The sequence below is a fragment of the Phocoena sinus genome, chromosome 13 (assembly GCF_008692025.1).
Source record: "Phocoena sinus isolate mPhoSin1 chromosome 13, mPhoSin1.pri, whole genome shotgun sequence".
NCBI classification, from domain to species: Eukaryota; Metazoa; Chordata; class Mammalia; order Artiodactyla; family Phocoenidae; genus Phocoena; species Phocoena sinus.
In genome coordinates this window covers 70,331,743-70,348,964 of record NC_045775.1, presented here as the reverse complement: position 1 = coordinate 70,348,964, position 17,222 = coordinate 70,331,743, and the positions used below count along the sequence as shown (strand labels likewise).

The window sequence follows — 17,222 nt, the reverse complement described above, 5'->3', positions numbered from 1 at the left end:
GTGAGCAAAATATTATGGTAAAGATAGATCATCTTAATCTAATGAGAGACTGAGCTGATCTGAAACTGGGCTTTAGTCTTTGTAAGATCTGATCCCCACACTTCACCCATTCCAGAGTCCCAGGTAAAAATGTGGGGTACTGCGGCAGATCATAATTTCCAAAGATGGTTCTAACAATCTATGTCCATTTATCTTGATCCTGATAAGAGGATCCTGATCCTCTGTAACAACCTTATCAATATATTAGAATAGAAATCCTAGCCTGTGACTTTTGACTATAGATCACAAAAATGCCCTGTACTTGTGCCTCTTTTTCTTCGAGATTCTCATTCTTGAAACTCAGCCACAATGCTACGAGGAAGCCCAAACTAGAAAATTTGGAGATAATAAATGCACAGGCCACATCTTGTGTTTGGGATGACATCCTCAGCCAAGGTTCCAGCTGACAGCCAGCATCAAGTCCTACATACATGTGTGAAGGCTCCTCCTCCTCGAGACTGTGATTCTAGTCCCCAGACATCATGCTACCCCCAGCCTTTGAACCTTCCCAGCTGAAGCTTCAAACACTATGGAACAAAGACAAGGCACCCTGCTGTAACCTCAAAGAATTCATGAACCACAGAATCTCTTAGCATAATAAAATAGTTATGCAACACTACATCTCAGGTGATTTGTATGCAGCAATAGTAACTGGAACAGCTGCCTTCTAGACCTTTTGTTCCTGAACTTCAATTCCTGTCCCCCTAGACTAGTGAAACTACCAAAAGCTCTTCTCAATCCCTCCTTGCCTTATTCACTGCTTTGTAATTGGCAGATATTCACATTTCTGGATTTTCCCTCTTTCCAAAATCTTGACCCTTCAAGAGCTTGCTCACTTAGTACTTTTCTAGTGGTTTTAATATTTTACTTATTCTTGGTTGGGAGGGTTCATCTGAAACAATTTAATTCTTCTTTTTTGGGAGCATATGTCAACTCAACCCATGGAATTTTTAGTTTAAATCATTATACACACACACTTCCACCTATATTTTTAATTTCTAAAAGGCCTATTTAGGTCATTTTAAATTGTGTTGTTTTTAAAATCTTTTTATTGCTAACATTTTTAAGCCTCTCTTAATTCTTAAAACATAGTAGAAAAGTTTATATTTTATATTTATGTCTGATAATTCTATTATCTGTAGCTTTTATGAATGTGATTCTCCTGTGCTTTCTGTTTATTCTACTGGCTCTTACTTATGATATATATTAATACCTTTTTGCCTTAAATACATTATTTCTTGAAATACATCTTTAAAAATATCTTGGAAATTATTTATGCCTTATGTGAAATTTTATATTTCCAGAAAATCTGTTTCTGCCAATTACTATGTTCACTATCATCCTGGCATCAACTTATATTAAATTCTTCATTTGGGGTTTGACCACACAGATAGCATGAATTCTGGCTGCAAAACTTGTCGAAGGCCAACTCAAATTTTCAAGGGGAACATTTTTTTTCCTCCGCTCAGGCCCAGGTTACTAAAGACAAGATGGTTTCACTCTTTGTGGATTGAGTTTACTGATAGTTTGCTGTTGTCCTTTGGTATTCCCACTCTATGAGGGGAGTTCTTATTTACCTCTCCATCTCTACCACAAAACAGACTTTATATCATGTCTACTCTGGGCTATGCATCCTTCAACAGAAAACGGAAACAAGCCTTGCCATATAACCTAAGGTTGAAATTTAGTTCGGTCACTTATCTTTCAAGCTTGCCATTTTCTCTTCTTTTATTTGCTTTAACATTTTGGGATTTGTTATTGTTTTCCCAGGTCACAATACGTTTGAAGGATGCTTGTACATTTTGTCTAGCTTCTTAGTTCTATTCATTAAAAGAATCACTCAGATACCCAGCGAACTTTGTACACTCCTTCAGGATGGCAGCCAGGAATCCAGATATATATGTGAGTTTTACGTGATAGACCCACTTAAAAAAGGTATCACACAATGCAAACAAAACAAGGTGGGTTCAGCCATGAGAGATGCCAGTCTGTTCCCTCTGGCCAGTGAAAATGAAAGTGAAAGCTGAGTAAGAAAGCATCTGGAAGTGCAAAATATGGGCCCAAATTACATGTTATGGCTTCTTGCTGCAGCTTAACACTATAATATCTAAACTATTTTTGTCTTAACTCAAATTCTCTTTTGTATGCTAATAAACACTGGAGGGCTACTGTGCCCCTAAGACCTTGAAAATGAGGGAACGAGATGACTTTTTGAAAGTTAAACTGAAATTTACCACTTGGATCTGAAGTGAGCCAGGGGTATCACACTGCCCCAGCAGGTTGTCCTTACATTTTATACCTAAACCTCTTGATTCCATGCTCACCGAGCAACCTCCTGATTTCCATGTAAGCCTATCTGTGAGCAGAGAATATGCTGATCATGCTGACAGGACTATTTCTAGTCTGGGTTACAGTGATTTCTCTTGGTAAATCAATAAAGTGATGTCTGGGTCTGATTTGGCTTCCCTTATAGCTTAACTAAAGCATGACATAAGCTGATTATGCTGACAGGAACATTTCTGCTGGGTGTAACCACTCAGTTTCTCACTTTAAACTAATGGAGTGGCATTTTAGGTGTCTCCCTAGTTCATTCATGAATTTTAATTAGCTCTCAGTCCTCTCTCACTCTATATGTTGACCAAGTCAGTATTTTTCAAATCCAGATTTCCATGTCATCAGGAACACAATGTACAATTCCAGGGTATGTGAAAACGGAATAGTACAGGACATTCTCCTGGAATAATATTTAACAGAAACAGTAGGGGGAAAGACAGAGTTTCCTTTTTTATTAAAAGAGCAAATATAGGGCTTCCCTGGTAGCGCAGTGGTTGAGAGTCCGCCTGGCGATGCAGGGGACGTGGGTTCGTGCCCTGTCCAGGAAGATCCCACATGCCGCGGAGCAGCTAGGCCCGTGAGCCATGGCCGCTGAGCCTGCGCGTCCAGAGCCTGTGCTCTGCAATGGGAGAGGCCACAGCAGTGAGAAGCCCGTGTACCGCAAAAAAAAAAAAAGAGCAAATACATTCTACAAAATTTATATTCATCTTAAAACTAAAACTGAGATTCTAAGAAATTGCTACTTGCTACCAACAATGTGTGTGTGTTCCTGAATCACCAGATGCCCAGGGCTACTTCAGTGGCAAAGTTGGTGAGTCAATGCTTGGAGGACACCATCGAGCACCACTTCACATTCACGTCTTCCACTGGTTGGCTGGTTGTTTGTTTGTTTTTTTAAACGACTACTATACTTCCTTTTCTGGTCCCTCCTTCTCTTTCCCATTCTGCTGATCAATCTGCTTATAATGTGGAGAAATTCTATTTTGGGTTAATGGTAGACTGATTTTTTTTGTTTCTCAAAGTATAACCATTACCCAGTTCAATTAATAAGTAAGAAATAGACTAGAAACTCAATTATTACCTACATAAAGTATTTTATAGCTAGTCTATATGAAAGCCACACTAAGCTATCTTGGAAACATTTATACTTGGTTTACTCTCAAGGACTGAGCAGAAAGTTTTCATGTTTCACACTTTCCTCCTTTGGCTCTGGGAATTAGCATGGTAGCTATAAATAAGGCTGGGTTTAGAATAAGGAATAGCATTCAACTATCTCCTTGCCCAAACTCTTCAATGATTTCCTCTTGCCTTTAGGATAAAGTTCAATGCCCTCAACATGGAGTAGGCCATGATCTGTCTCCAGCTCACTTCTCAGAGGCTCATTTCTTGCCCCACCTTGCCCTCAATGTGCCTATCTGTCAGATTGAAATTCTTTCAGTTTCCTAATCACTCCATGCTCATTCTCACATCAGGGCCTTGGAATTCCATGTCTCCTCTGCCCTGAACACCCCATCCAGCTATCATCTGATAGTTAACTTCACTCTTCAGATCTCCACCTAGATAGGAAGCCCCTTCCATTCGGCCTTCCATGCTTGGTTTGCATGCCCCTCACTGTAGGACTTCAGTGGTCAGTGCTCTCTGGGCATGCCCTCTCATTGCATTTTCAATATTTCATTACAAAATCTCTTGTTTGCTTCTCCATATCATTTTACGGACTGCAAGTGAACTACAACACTAATTCCTCTGCATCCTTCAGCTACTTACTCCTTTTAGAGCTTTTGGCAGAGGATGCTAACTTCCATCCTTTATCCATTCTTCCTTTCTTCCTTGTTGCACCCACAGTTTAGCTGGGTGTCTGGTTGTTCAATACAGAGTATATTTCTCAATATCCCCTGCAACTAAATGTGGCCAGGGAATGTGAGCCGAAGGCTTATGTGCAGTTTTCAGGTCATCTCCACAAGGACACTTATCCTGGATTCTCTGTCCATCTTCTTGATGGCTAGGAAAGGGTGATGGTTTGGAGATAAACTTGGAAGGCACATGTTGAAGTTGGTATAAATACCCCACTAAGCCTATACTCCTCAGTTCACATTACTGTGCAGGAGAGAAATAAAACTGTCTCTTATTTGAGTCATTTAAGACAATCAAATCTCTGTGTTACAGCAGCCAAGAACACAGAGGTCAATTTAGATGTCATTTCTTCCAGGATACTTTCATGTATCTATTACCAGACTATAAATTCCATTAAGACCAGATACTGAATTCACACTTGTTTAATGACACATAAATTAATAAATGAACGAATGACTCCAAGAATCTAGTTATATACTAACCTAATTTATGAATATAATTTCAAAACTTTACAATAAATGGTAGCATAAGTAATTAAGTAGTATCTGTAAAAAATAAATTAGCAGGAATAATATATTTAATTATAGAGTATATTTAACATCAGTATATCTATTAATATTATCCCATAAATCAAAGTATAAGGAAAATACAATCACCATAAGGTGAAATCTTGGAGCAAAGGGAGAAAGCAATCCTCTCTCATGAAGTAATGTACTCTCTCCACCATCAGCATTAATTGCAGCATCCTCCAGCTCATGAGGAATTGGGTAGGAGAGCTGAGCTCACAGAGCCCAGAAGAAGGACTAGGAAAGAGGTCAGCTCAGGAGGGACAAAGAAAGCAAAACATTTAAAGGAAACTCTGACAACCCTTCAGTCTCACCAATTGACATAAAGTAAAGGAAATGTGTATCTTCATTTCATGGCAAACAAAGCAGCATGCACTAATCAATTGGCCATGGACCAAATTCCCTCATGCAATTTATCCAAAACAATTATTGTACTTGTCACTTGTTGCTGTTGTTATTTTTGTTTCTGTTTTCAAATAATTCAATAAAGTGTTGGAAACTTTTATGCAAATAACTGTCTCATCTTACACACAAAAATAATAGCCAATGATAAATGACTTTGTGCTGTATATCAGAGTATTTGCTAAAAGCAATTTACATACATCATCTCTGAAATCTGTTTAAAAACAATCTAGTAGATCCCTATCATCAGTGTTGATTCATATTATTTTTATTTAACTATTATATATACATGTTAAAATGTAATTACAGTTTTTTAAACTACAATTCATGACCCATTATTGGGTTGCAAAATCAATTTAATGATTTGAGGTCACTTTTTAAAAAATTTTATAGAATAAATTATACTACAATAGGGCAGGGCAGTGGAAAAGAGAGAAAATACCAGAAAGCAGTTCCTGAAGTATGCACAAATGATGTTCCATGGAAAGTTTTATTTTGGTTAAATACACACACACACATATCTCCACCCAAAAACTATATGCCAAAGAGGTTAGAACTGCGTCATTCTTAGGTCCCCTTACTCGTAGTTGCATAGCCAAAAGCCTGTTGACCTCACAGTTGTAGCATGCTCTCACTTTCTTTTTATCCTGGCTCCACTACCTCACTCCAACTGTCCAGTCTTGAGCCCCCATTGGATTGTTACACCCTGGATTCAGATTGCCTTCTGTTCTTCAGTGGTTTGAAGTAGGAAAGATTAGCTTTGGGGCAGAGTGCTATGAGGGAGACTTTCCTTCAGTGACACCAAGTTCCATTTCTCTGGGGCGACCTACTGTTCCTCCCCCATATATAAATAGGAATTCAGGCTGTGCATCTGGGACCACAAAGACCCAAATGATTATTTTTTTTTTTGCAGTAAAAAATATGGAACTCTTCACGAATTTGCGTGTCATCCTTGCGCAGGGGCCAATTTTAGTATATGTACTGCCGAAGTGAGCACGACCCAAATGATTTTTAAATCTTGATTTTAATTCTCCCAACCACCACACCACGTAAGTTGTTACCTTTGACTGTATGCGTTGGGAGTGTAGGTGCATTTCCCCAAGCACCTGCAGTACCTGCAACCAATGAGGAATCTCTCCAGGTGTGTAAATTTCAATTTTAAATTGTCAAAATAACCTTGAGAAAGAAGAACACAGCTGGAAGAATCACACTCTCTGGCTTCAGATTATACTACAAAACTACATCATCAAAACAGCATAGTACTGGCCCAAAAATAGATACATAGATCAATAGAACAGGATAGAGAGCCCAGAAATAAACTGATGCACTTATGGTCAGATAATCTATGACAATGGAGGCAAGAATATACAATGGAGAAAAGACAGTCTATTCAATAAGTGGTGCTGGGAAAACTTCTACATGTAAAAGAATGAAATTAGAACATTCTCTAACACCATACACAAAAATAAACTCAAAATGGATTAAAGATCAGAATGTAAGATGGGATATTCTAGAGGAAAACATAGGCAGAACACTCTGACATAAATCGCAGCAGTGTTTTTCTTTTTTGGACCCCTCCCCTAAAGTAAAGGAAATAAAAGCAAAAATAACCAAATGGGACCTAAGTAAACTTAAAAACTTTTACACATCAAAGAAATCCATCAACAAAATGAAGACAACCTACTGAATGGGAGAAAACATTTGCAAAGGATATGACTGATAAGGAATTAATATCCAATATATATAAACAGCTCATACAACTTAACATCAAAAACTCAAACAACCCAATTGAAAAATGAGCAGAAGAACTAAATAGATATTTTTCCAAAGAGGAAATGCAGATGGCCAGCAGGCACATGAGAAGATGCTCAACATTGCTAATCATCAGGGAAATGCAAATCAAAACCATAATGAGATATCACCTCACACCTGTCAGAATAGCTGTAATCAAAAAGAACACAAATAGCAAATGTTAGCAAGGATGTAGAGAAAAAAGAACCCACATACACTGTTGGTGGGAATTGGTGCAGCCACTTTGGAAAACAATATGGAGGTTTCTCAAAAGACTAAAAATAGAACTGTCCTTTGACCCAGCAATTCCACTCCTGGATGTACATCCGAAAGAAACGAAAACACTAATTCGAAAGATACAGGCACCCCAATGTTCACAGTGACATTATTTACAATTGCCAAGATATGGAAGCAACCTGTCAGTCAACAGATGAATGGATAAAAAGATGTCTATATATATATATATATATATATATATATATATATATATATATGGCAGCCATAAAAAAATAGAATTTTCCTGTTTGCAGCAACATGGTTGGACTGGAGGGCATTATGCTAAGTGAAATAAGTAAGATAAAGAAAGACAAATACCATATGATATCACTTATATTTGGAAGCTAAAAGATACAACAAACTAGTGAATATAACAAAGAACGAAGCATACTCATAGATATAAAGAATAAAATAGTGGTTACCAGTGGTGGGGGAGGGGTAATATATATGTAGAGGAATTGGAGGAGCAAAGTACTGGGAGTAAGATAAGCTACAACAGTGTACTGTACAACACCTGGAATATAACCAATATTTTGTAATAACTCTAAATGGAGTATACCTTTAAAAATTGTATAAAAAATTAAAAATAAAAAATAAATTTTAAAAGTCAGTCCTAGATGGGAGTGACAGAGGTGAATGACAGAAACTGGCATGGCAAGATAAGGGTCTCTGGTGAGTGGAGACACATAGCAGTTTGGGAGGGAGCCTTCTTGAGAGTAAAATGTACCAATGATATACTTAGCATTATAAAGAGGGAAACTCCTCACATAATCTCCCCAAAGGATGGCTGGAGAACAGTCATATTTGTTACAAACACTACTTCTAAGCCAAAGGGGCCAGTAGACATTTTGGTGCTATTTAAAGCCTTTTGTTCAGGCTTTAAATCTGAGTCTTGCCAAAAGAAGGGAAGCAGATTACTTCAATTCAAATCAATTTAGGTTCAGATTTTTTATGCAAATTCTTAGCTTACAAACATTTACTCTAAAAATTTTAAAGAAAAATGATTTAACTCGACAAAAAGAAAGTAGACGTTAATCCAGTCCTCAAACATTTTTGCTCCTCTGTATTTATTAATCTGAATCACATAAAACAGAGAAGCAATGCCACTTCCTAGGAAGAAATCAAATTTCAAGTGTAATTTCTTACCAACGAAGACCTCCTATTTTACCTCAAAGATACCTTTTGGAATCCACTGAGGGGGATTTTAAGACTTTTCTCTTGGTACTGCCATAGTCAATACCATTTGCCATCTCTAGGACAAGCAGTCCAAATAAATAGCCAGACAAGTACCCCGTGAGTACGTAGTCAAGCTAGATAGGATTCCCAACAAAATCTTTTTCTCTTTGAAATAGTTAAATTTTCATACTGCATTCCATGTTACTTGTACACACTGGACCTACTCATTTGCATGCAAACCATATTTATATTAATGAATTTAAGTAGAAAAATGAAGGTTCAGGGAATTCCCCAGCGGTCCAGTGGCAAAGACTTGGCACTTTCACTGCGGTGGCCTGGGTTCAATTCCTACAAGCTGCATGGCACAGCCAAAAAGTAATAATAGTAAAAAAAATTAAATTAAAGAAAAGAAAAGAAAATGAAGGTTCAGAACTGTGTAATTATGTCCTAAAAGATGCTTTCGTTCGAAGTAACAGGAAATTTGAGGTGAATGATTTTGACTCGTGTGTGAAGCTGACTTGTATAAAGGGGTCAGTTCAAGGTTTCATTTTGCTCCTTCTTCACTAATAACGTTTATGGACATTTATGGATAGCAGCTCTTTTTGCTTACCTCATTTTTTTTTATTGAAGTATAATTGCTTTACAATGTTGTATTAGTTTCTGCTTATCTCATTTAACTCTCCTAAAACCCACTGACATCTGTATTGTTACCACCATCACCTCCACATTACAGAAAAGGAAACAAAGAGACTTAGGAAGATTAAGTAATAGGTGCAGAGATCCAGGGCTTGGAAGTGGCAGAACTTGGATTTGAACACATGTCTATGTGATGCCAAAAGCTGTACATTTAACAGCTATGCTGATGTGGTCTAGTCAGAGGTCCCTTTGTTAACAGAAAGGAAGGCTTTACAGAAGGTGGGAAATCTTCAGAAAAAAATGCCTCCAAGGACTGCCTTTTGTGGCAGGGGGCAGGAGAGAACAATATCATATAAAAAACTGACAGAAAAGTGTTAGATGGGATGATACAGTTATATTTTTTTTAACTTCTCCAGTTAATTTCCTGTCTCCTATTGCTGTCCTGAAGTTCTGTGGAGCTGAAGGTCTTAACGCTGCACTGCAGCCATTTAGAACAGGTGATGAGTGTAATTACACATACAAAGCTTTGCCCTGATCAAAAAGTCACCTTCCCTCTTTCCAGAATTTTACAACAATCCCCTGGTGACAGCAGCAATAATAGTTCACAGTTATGTTGACTTTTCCCCATACTGAAAACACCTGGAGATGAATTACACCAAGAATGTCCTAATATTAAGTTTTCCTGGAACTCTTCTGAATCAGTAACACATATTTGATGAAACTCTCTATCAGTGGCCTCCCTGATGCCTAATGGCGTTCCTGGTACTATAAGACTTCAAAAGCCTCTGGAGACAAGGTCCTGCCTCCCAGTAGCTTAGAATTCCAGTATAATACACTCAAGGACAAGTCTTCATTTTATGTATACAGTCCATTTTTTTTTTGTCTTTTACAATTTTATTTTATTTTTTTTTTTACTTCTCTGAACTATTTTTGATATTTTTTTTTGTGGTATGCGGGCCTCTCACTGCTGTGGCCTCTCCCGTTGTGGAGCACAGGCTCCGGACGCTCAGGCTCAGCGGCCATGGCTCATGGGCCCAGCCACTCCGCGGCATGTGGGATCTTCCCAGACAGGGGCACGGACCCATGTCCCCTGCATCGCCAGGCGGACTCTCAACCACTGCGCCACCAGGGAAGCCCCTGTGAACTATTTTTAAAGTAGGAAATCAGATAAAAAATGCAAGTACATCAGTAGGACTGTCCCTGTGAAGCCACTGGCAGAGCAGGAGCATCTACAGTATGAAGTGTCCTTTGTTGATTGGCCTCAAACTAAAAATAACATTCAAATACCCTATCTCTTCAGTATAAAGGAATTAGCTGGATGCACAGTGTAAACATTCATGAAAGGAAAGAGATCCTAAGGGAAGGTAAATCTCTAAATCCCTGAGACTTTCTGTTTCCTTCATTTGCTGCCTAGTTTAAAACACCACCAAAACCAAGAACTTTCATAGTAAAAGTTGCTGCCAAGTGTCAATGAGAATGAGTCCAAAAGTAAGAATAAGAACAAAAATTTCAAAATAAGAATATTTAAACATTGCTTTCTCTTCTACTTGTGCTGCTCGTGTCCCTTTCCCAATGAGTTATAAAACATTTTTGGTTCCTCAAGGAGGGGCGGGAGGGATAAATAAGGAATTTGGGATTAACATATACACTACTATATATAAAATAGGTACCCAACAAGGACCTACGGTATAGCACAGGGAACTATACTCAATGTTCTGTGATAACCTCTAAGGGAAAAGTATCTGAAAAAAAAAAAAGAAAAAAAAATATATGTATGTATAACTGAATCACTTTGCTGTACACCTGAAACTAACACAACATTGTAAATCAACTATACTCCAATTAAAATTTTTTTAAATAAATAAAAAATTCATTTCTGGTCCCTCAAATGAAACCTGGAGGAACCTCCAGGTCCTAACAGTTAGTGTAGAAAGAGCCGAATTCGATGCAAAAGTTGCCAAGTGGGTCTAGGAGGGCCCCGTGGAGATGATCTCTGTGTTCTGAAAGGGGTGGGGGTGGAGACAGAGGGAACAGCTCTTCACACTGTATCACCTGAATGAGAAGAGGTTGAACACTCCTATCCTCCCCCCTTCCCACCACACACCTCAAAGGGGAGCTTTTGCACATCTTCAGTGGAGCGGGAGGGAGAGGCTGCAGGACACTGAAAGAGTGAAAAAGCACCAGGAAAATCAGAACACATTAAGAAAGCAAATACCTGGACAGTCCTGGGAAGTGCTGACACGGAAACAAAACCCACTAGCTGGTACAGCACAAGGGGGGATTGACCTAGGACCCCAGAGGCGGGAAAGGGGCTCTGGTGCAGTGAGGTTTACAGCTTCACATGAGGGGAAGGAAGAATGGGATGGAGCAGAGGCCCCAGAGCAGGATGTCTTTTTTTTTTCTTTTGGTCTTCAAACATGAATTTTCTTCTTTTCAGATTAGAAAGGAAAAAGTTAAACTCTATTTGCAGATATCATCTTACAGGTTGAAAATCCTAGGAATCTACTTTTTTTTTGCACATTTGATCAACCCATTTTATTTATTTATTTATTTGTTTTTACATTTCTTTTTAAAATAGTCTTTTCCGTTATGGTTTATCATAATATATTGAATATAGTTTTCTGTGTTATACAGTAGGACCTTGCTGTTTATCCATTCTCTATATAAAAGCTTATATCTGCTCACCCCAGCCTCCCACTCTATCCCTCCCACAACACCCTCCCCCCTTGGCAACCACCAGTCTGTTCTCTATGTCCATGATTCTGTTTCTTATTCATAAATAGGTTAATTTGTGTGCACCCCTATGTTCATAGCAGCACTATTCACAATAGCCAAAACATGGAAACAACTGAAATGTCCATTGACAGATGAATGGATTAAGAAGATGTGGTACATATATACAACAGAGCAGGACGTCTTTAATGACTGCCACTGTGGACATGTGAGTCATCTCAGATCTGCCAGGAAAGGGCTTAGGGAGGTGGTGGGGAAAGGGGGTGGCGTGAGGAGCAAGGCGGGACCCCAGCTCACCCAGGTGGGGGGCTTTATTATTAATACACACCTTGAATTCTCTTTCTCAGGCTGTTACCGCCTATGTGCCCATCTGAAAAATAATTCATTCTATTCGTTCAACGTATTATTTTCTAGGTGTAAAACCAATCAGTTAAAGAAAGTTAAACTATATTTTAAATATTCCAGAGAAACACACTGTTAAAAATAAATGACAACAAAAGAGCTGGGAAGCAAAGAACTCTCTTTTATAATGCTGATCATCACTTCCTAAATTAGCTATTTTGTAAGCATGCATTTTGGGGTCTTAATTTTCTATATCATAGGCCACACAGGTATAGTTTATTTTATACACACACACACACACACACACACACACACACACAAATACAACTGAAGTAAAAATAAATAAAAACCTGAACAGCAGAGGGAGAGCTGTGAAGGCAGTGGTGACAGAAGCAGCTGTCCATAGAATCAGAGAGTGTTGAGGAACATCTGTAGATTTCAATGAGTGTTGTGATTTAGATTTTGTCTTCAAGAGAGAGGCTTTCACATTGTCAGTTAAGGAGAGAGCAAGTTTGTATTTTTAAGTGGACTCAAAAGTCTAAGAAAAATATGAAATTTGGAAAGTTGGGAACATGACTGCCAAGACAATTGAGGCCACAATTCTACTTTGAAAGATGCAAAGAGCCCAGGAGGTGAAGGTTGATGACTCCCTTAATGGACTCAGTCAGTGAAAGGTCGGTAGCTGGAGCAAGTTGCATACAGGAACACAAGGATTTGGGGACTCAGGGACACAGCCTATCACCAAGGTCTTGGGAGGCTTTCTACTTTAAAGTATGATGATGCTTGAAATTGTAGCATTAAAATTGGGCATTGATCAGCTGGGAACTGTTGTCTCATAACCAGGCGATCCAGGGGAGAGCTCTGGGCATAATGTAGTAGATTCTGAAAATAACTTTCTGCCTCCTCTACGTAATTTGCTTTCTGTAGACAGTTTCCTTCCCAGACCCTCAAGGACCAGCACAGCCATTACCACCACAGCCAAAATAAAAACAAGCTGTCATTTACTATGAACTTACTATAAGCCAAGTACTGGATCAAGTTTTTGTTGTTTTTTTTTAAATTTTATCTATTCTTCAATGAGCTGCAACAAATCTTAACTGCCTTTCCTGAGGACAGGGTGCCCATGTTAGACATGTCCAAAAAGTGTGGTTACTTACCAGTACTTTGTCATTTTCCACAGCATTCATGGGCCTCTGAATTCATTTCTTTTCTTTTCTGTCAAACACACCTTTTAAACTTAATTTTTAGAAATTAATGTTATTCTTATCTCCTCTATTTCATTATTTAAAGTACTCGTATGGTGGTTGCATAATCAAATGGTAAAAATATATGGAAAGAAGGTCTACATGGGGTGAATGGTTGGGCTAATTGATGCCCAAAGTTCCTGCAAACCCCAAGCTGGATGATTTTATCATGAGAGCTAGGAGAAACCTCAAAGGTCTTATAGCTTTCACATTAGGACACAAAGGCTCAGAGTATTTAAATAATTTTCCCAAAGACCACAGGGTACTTAGTGATGTTGTAGGACAGTGTTTAGAATATTAACGTGTGTATGTGTGTGTGTGTGTGTGTGCATGTGTGTGTGTGTGTCTTATTAGCACTCTTCCTTTTACCCATTTACTCTTCCCCATTTGGACCACCTAAGCCATTTGGATTTATTGCTTAAGATTAGGGAAGCTTTAGCAGAAAAGAGAGGGGAAAAAAGAGTCCCGGGAGAGGACTCAGCAAACAGATAGCAGACTTGGCAATTACCTGATGAAGAAGAACTAGGTTACCTATCACAAGCCTAACCAAGGATTCTACAATCTGGAGGAAGACAGATTGTCTTATGAGGAAGCAGTGGGTATTTAGACAGTCACAGGCACCTGAGGAAACAGACCCTAAATCCTGTTCCCTGTTCCCCAGATAATCCTTGAGTAAATAATCATATGTTTTATCATCAAAGGGACACTATAGATAATTACCTAAAAACACATGTAAACTCAGACTGTACTAGGCAAACCTCAAGGAGGATCACCCTAGATTTGAGGATGAGAAGGTAACAAAACCTCCCACAAAAGGCAGAAGGAACCTGTGCTCTTTTCTCAGCAAAGCCCAACAGACAGAGCAAGATCATTAAGAATCAATGAGTCTAGGGAGCTGATGTATTTATAAAGCTTTTCAGAGTTCCTCACATCTCAGCATGAATTCTTTCTACCCCAGAGTGGCTCTGAGTTTGCTATTTTAAACTTTATAGTTTTTATTTATTTATATTTTATAATGTAGGTTTTCCTCAAATGTCTGCTGAGTCTTGATTGTATGCTCATATATATAGCTGAAATCCCCTTTTGCACTGTGTGCTGTACCTGTTTGTGGGGCAGAGACCCACACCAGTATCTGGACAGAATATTCAGTGACAGTGGTGAAGCAATGCTGCGGGTAGGCGCTCCTAAAATTTTTCACCTGGGCCTGGATCACCCTGGAGGCACACCTGGCTCCCTGAAACCAAGATCCCAGACTTGTTGCTCTCAACTAGATTCAGAAACCACAGTTGGTACATGGGGCCCAGGGAGGGGCGTGAGGTCTAGAGGACGAACCGGCTTCCTTCCGACGAATCAGCACCTTGTCACCCCTGGCCTAAGCTGATCACCCCTGATCTCAGTTTCATCCACTTCTGGACGTGAATTTAGTACCACATCCGTGTTCTCCAGCAGGAGGTACCCACGGAAGTTCTGAGCTGTAGTTTCCTTCTTCAATCAGTCTGATTTTTTGTGGATTCTTCATAATTCTTGTTCTACCAAAAGTTTTCAAACAGACTTTTGAGCTCAGCTATTTAATTATCTGTTACTTATTTAGTTAAGTATATTTTCTATCATTTCCTGGATTTTGAGGCAGGAGAGAGAGGATACAGCATGTGCTCAACCTGCCATTGTGAAATGAAAGCCAAGGGACAACTCAGCAGGGACCTGGGTGCACCAAGAGCTGGAGACCAGCTGGTCAATGGGCCTCTCTCAAGGACCCTCATGTACAGGTGCAGGTGACCCAGAGGGTTAGACAGCTGACCCAGTATCCTGACATTACACTACATAAACCGCCCCCCCACCGAAATTTAGGTCCAGCGAAACATAGGAGGAACCTAGAAATTGACTGAGAATGCATTTCTTCCTCCCCAACAGAATAAGGGCTTAAAATAGAAGTTAAATTTATTATAGAGAGAGGAAGTTGCATTTTTTATAGCCTTGTAAAGGTAGCAGAATCAAAAATATTCATTCATCTTAGAAATTTTTATTGAGTAACTACTATTTGCCAAACACTGTTCTAGCCCCTAAATATAGCATAATGAAATCGAAAACACCTCCAAGACTCCTGACTTCCATTCAGTTTCTTTATTAATGAACTCCCAAAAGTACCTTGTTCTTCATAATATAATTGAATATGTTTATAAATAAGAGATACTCAATGCTTAAAAATAATTTGAAAATAAAACTCTACCTAAAGTTGCATTCTATGCTTTAGCAATCAGATAAAGCCACATATTCATTTTTTATAAGCTACAAAGCAATGATATAATTCCTAAGTCCCAAACAGCTTTTCCAAGTCATATACAGAACATGCTTTTTCTTGATAGAAGACTAAATGCCTTATTTCAACTTTACCTAGATGCTTTCTCCACCCTCTTCATAAGAATCCTAAGTCTTTTTAATATTCCAAGAAAAAAATATGCCTTATCCACAGCCATAAAATTAGATGCTATTGGTTTCTTACAGTTTGAATCAGTACCAATTACACACCCACAGGTCTCTTCTTTATTACAATGGCTTCTATTCAAGCATTAGGTAACTATTTCTCCCATTTTTCTTCAGCTAAAAGTAAATTGTAAAGAAATCAATTCAGTTTGGATACTTACATTCATGACATTTATTGTATTCCCACATTTTACATCACAGAATAGGTGCTCATTATTTCAGCTAATCCAAAGACATACAACTAAAAACAATTTACTAATAATATCCCAGCTTGTTATTTTTTAAATATACAACTACTGTCACAAACAATAGTAACAGTAAAAAATAAGAATGCTAATGTCAATATATCAACCACTATTAACCACTAGAATTATCCAAAATAGCATTAGCAAAGGGTACCTAATAAATAGTTCCTGTGGTAATTCTAGATGGAACTTAAATCCAGCTGGCAATAACATACAGACACTTTAGAAAACAGCTCTCAGAACCAAGTGCTTTTAGAGACTCGGGATTTTTCTTGAATATCAGTTGAAGTTGCCAATAAAAAAAAAAAGTCAACGTGAAATCAGCTTAGTGTACTTAACAAGTATTTTGATGGCATTAACCACCTTCATGTCATCTCTCATTGGCTGTTTCCCATTTATTTATATATATATATATATATATATATATGTGTGTGTATATATATATATATGTGTGTGTATATATATATATTTCATCTGTCCTATTAAAAGTAAACATATAGCTGATTCACTTTGTTGTATAGCAGAAACTAACACAACGTTGTAAAGCAATTATACACCAATAAAAAAAAAGTAAATAAGAGATGATGGTAAGTCAGAAATGGGTACAATCATAGGCTAGAGAGCCTAGAGAACTTTTTTAAAAAGTTCTCTGTTTATCCGATATGGTGTTCTCATTGTTATGATGATTTACTATGGGGCCATGCCACTTAGCAATTTCTTATCCATTCTTTTCTCTCCTGTGAGTTTTCTTTGAAGAATGGCACATCTTGGACTAGACAACAGCAGACAAGGGCAGATAACATGATGCACATAAATTGAAGTTGCAGAGGTGGCACCAAGCAGTGAAGATGGAAGATGAGAGGGGTCTGGAACACAATCTGTGTTTCTCCTTGAAATTAACTGTTGCCTTTCCAACAAACCAAATTCTCCAGACCCTGCTCAATATTTACTTCCTTCAAGAAGCTTTCTCCAAAGCAGAGCACTGACTTTTCTAACAGCTATATGGAAGCCAAGGTGTCATATTCATTTGAATATACAGACAGTCCCTGTCTTACGCTGTTTCAACTTATAAGTTTTCAACTTCACAATAGTGCAAAAGGGATACA

The 17,222-nt window shown here is 38.3% G+C and overlaps 1 protein-coding gene and 1 pseudogene across 2 annotated transcripts in view; both read right to left on the bottom strand.

Annotated features, from left to right (window-relative positions):
- CTNNA2 (catenin alpha 2) overlaps positions 1–17,222 on the bottom strand; it is a 1,238,106-nt gene that overhangs the window by 1,036,328 nt on the left and 184,556 nt on the right. The gene's annotated exons all lie outside the window — the stretch shown is intronic.
- Positions 6,108–6,189, bottom strand: LOC116764859 (annotated as a pseudogene).